The sequence below is a fragment of the Mizuhopecten yessoensis genome, unplaced genomic scaffold (assembly GCF_002113885.1).
Source record: "Mizuhopecten yessoensis strain PY_sf001 unplaced genomic scaffold, ASM211388v2 scaffold10535, whole genome shotgun sequence".
Classification (NCBI taxonomy): Eukaryota; Metazoa; Mollusca; class Bivalvia; order Pectinida; family Pectinidae; genus Mizuhopecten; species Mizuhopecten yessoensis.
This window is the reverse complement of record NW_018408595.1, coordinates 83143-86617: the sequence shown is the minus strand read 5'-3', so window position 1 is coordinate 86617 and position 3475 is coordinate 83143. Positions and strand designations below refer to the sequence as shown.

General features: G+C 33.9%; 1 protein-coding gene and 1 long non-coding RNA gene across 2 annotated transcripts in view; both read right to left on the bottom strand.

The window, feature by feature from the left end:
* LOC110461023 (neurogenic locus Notch protein-like) overlaps positions 1-3475 on the bottom strand; it is a 65955-nt gene that overhangs the window by 38283 nt on the left and 24197 nt on the right. The gene's annotated exons all lie outside the window — the stretch shown is intronic.
* On the bottom strand, positions 905-2607 carry LOC110461021. The gene is made up of 3 exons (XR_002464074.1): positions 2490-2607; positions 1221-1323; positions 905-1063 (listed from the first exon to the last, which is right to left on the bottom strand). It is a non-coding gene; the product is annotated as an uncharacterized LOC110461021 (long non-coding RNA).

The window sequence follows — 3475 nt, the reverse complement described above, 5'->3', positions numbered from 1 at the left end:
AACTTAAATCAAAGATATGTTTGATAATTGGTCAACAATATTGACATCCAATATCACTCAATAACCACTGTTCCCATGAACTATAGCTATAGATTTATCATCTCCTATATGAGACAAGTTTTAATATGACTTATGCAACAAATGCATATGGGCAGGCCAGGGTTATGCGCATTTACCTGATTGAATCTGATGTCATCACGATCTAATAACAGTAGAAAATTTAAATCTTGATTTTTATGCTAATTTCAGGCTGTTCAGGTATTTGAAATCCTTACTGTAAATATTGAGATAAAAATCATACAAAACATAAGGGTATTGCTACTTTTTTTGTAGTAGACTAGGCCTAATACTCTTATTTTTTATATGATCTTTATCTCAATTTACAGTCAGAATTTCAAACACTTGTGATTGGATACTTGATATCAAAGTTTTACTTTCTACACAACGTATTAAACGTGTCGCAACCTTCCAAGACCGACTTGTCCCTTTGTCAAGCTATGACAGCACCAATATCAGTTCTGTATTTCAGACATGCATTTGGTGATTTGTAACGAACCCCTGTGTGCAGGGTTAACATTTTGCCAGTTACCAAATACTTGTGGGATTTCGTTTTGGCTACGGCATCCTAACTATAAATATGACGATTTTCTGCTACGATACAAACAATTTTGGCTCAAACCTAGCTATAGTAGATTACAGTTCAATATTGATGTCATAACCAAGACTTACCGCACTGTAGCTATTTCACCTAAAAATAGATTATTTTTTTAAAACAAAAACAACTGTTGTTTTTGCAAGCTTTCGGTGCCATTTAGTGAAACTAAGGTCAGTTTTTCATTTGCTAATGGAGGAAATTAAAATATTTCACTTTAAAACATATGCAAATTTTAACACTGTTGAAATGCAAGGGAGACAATCCAATCTACAATCAATGTACTGCAAATAAATTCAGAACAATAAGGGAGGTAAATCTAACTATATTATACACAAGAAGTAAGTATAGTCTGTTTCAAACAGTGTAATTAAAATTGACTTACCACTCAATGTATTTCACTTCCTGGGTCTGTAATAATAAAACACACACTATTTTAACATAATTCCAACACTAAAATGTAATACTAAAGCAACCATGAACAAATATTCTTACTACCGGTACGTTCATATTAACTGAAATTTAACTAAACAAATACACATAAAATACATGCTAGTGATTTGTTTACCTTCAAATGTTAAACATCCATCTTTGATGTCAGCCTGTATTTCCGCTGGTGTTAACAGATAGGTTTCCTCATCTGCTTTGTCAGTTTGCGACCAATAATTTACCTGTAAAGCACAAATGTAGTATTAACATCTGTTCTTATCAAATTCGAAATTCAATACACATTCCAAACATCTAGTTTTAATAATGTTCAAACAAATCATACTAAACTGTACATATATTTGCATACTACGAGGAAAATTTTCTCGGTACTATATAATGAATCTATATATATTTTGTACTAATTTTTATAAACTCATCTTCCAAAACAAACTGTATGTAATTTAATCTGTAATCATAGGTGAAGGTAAAATAATGGCTGCATGGTGAATGAGGGGGTTAAGATATTTGTTAGTTGTTTTTAGCTCACGTGCCAGAGGGGCTGAGCTTATGACATGGTGCAGCGTCTGTCATCCGCCATGAACATTCTACTTTAAACAACATGTTTTGTGTAACCAAAACACCTACACTGATGATATTTATCCACAAGCATACTGGGATTAAGAGTAAACAAGATTGTTTAAATTGATGACCTTCACCCATTATCAAGGTCACACTAGTCAAATATGTTACAAATTTAAAACAAATTCTTCTTAATAACCAATAGGATTAGGGCGATGATATTTGGCAATTAACATACTGGGATGGTGTGGTACCAAGTTTTATCAAATGAATGACCTTCGCCCATATTCAAGGTCACAGGGGTCAATTGCGTTTAAAACATTTAAACTCTTATTCTGAATAAATAAAATGACCCGGATGATATTTGGTGAAATATGTTTAAATATCTAAATAACTTTTTCCAAATAACCAACAGGCCAAAGGTGATGATACTTAGCCAGTAACATGGTGGGATGATGGGCTACAAAACTTGTTAAAATGAATGTCGTTGACTCATATCCACGGATGAAGTTAATGTCCTTGTTCGATTTTCAACGTCACAGGGGTCATATGTGTAAATGTTTGAATAGGTTATTTGGAATGAAACACTGGGATTTTGTCTGTATTTGTATTTAACATTACATGTGACACATTATTACCCGGAAACCGATGAAGACCCTTTGGATACATGCAGTTTTTACAATGATGGATAACATGCTCTTTGGTTGTGATAACATTAATGCATAACTTTCATGGCTTCCATCTGCACTGTGGTAATTAAAATTGTTAGAAATTAGAAATAAGGAAGGTGAAGTGAGTTGACACGGTGACTGATGTTATAAAATTTAACCTTGAAAACACCGTTGTCATAACTCAGGACTTCTCCATGCCATGTTGCATCTTTTCCTTCCTCATCGGTCCATATGTGTTGAATATTTTTTCCAACAATGTCCAAATCAACTGTATTGGTTTCTTTTACACTTTTATTCAAATTTCCAATTTTCAAAACATTGATTCTCAGTTCCTCCACCCCATGTTGTTTTCCCTTGTGGCTAAATAAAAATAGGTTCCTGTTATTGGAGTCATGGTCATATAATGATCTGAACATTTATATAGTGATTTGGTTTTTTAAAACACAAATTTTGTCTTTTTTGTGGTGTAATTTTGTAGTCCTAAATCAATTTTTTGTTTGTTGTCCCACAGTCCAAAAGCGTCTAAATTTTGCACAACCTCATCTTTTGCTTTTCTTTGTTTTTCCTTTTTCTTTTGTACGGTCTCTGTTCTGTTCCTAATAATTTGCAGCTGGGATTTCCTTAGCACCTCCTTTCTTTCTTTGACTGTCTTTATATAATGTTTTTTCCCCAGTCTTGCATTCGAAATAATGTGTTTCTGCTCAGGTTCTGGCTTTGCCTTTAGCCATTCTCGTGTTTTATTTCCTGTATAACAGATATTGCTTTCAAGGGTATTGATAGTAATATTGGGAGAACATTTCATCGACCTGTCCACCTTTGCCATAAGTCGCTCAACGGTGATGTTGTGTGGAGGGCAGGATTTGCTTTTCTCAACTAATATTGCTGATGGGCAGTTTAAAGAACCTCCAGGTAAAAAATCCTTAAATAAATGAGCGGCTTTCAACTTCAATACATGGCATAATTTTTGCAAGATCAGACGGCAAAATTCAGATACATTTTCTGATAGCAAATATGTGTGTACATCATCCACAGGAGTACAAGGACCTGGAAACAATCTGATGTTGTTAGTTAGTAAAAGGTTGGGGTTTTCCATTACGGCTGACAATACTTCTATAAGGCGCACATACACTGGTCCCATGTCTAA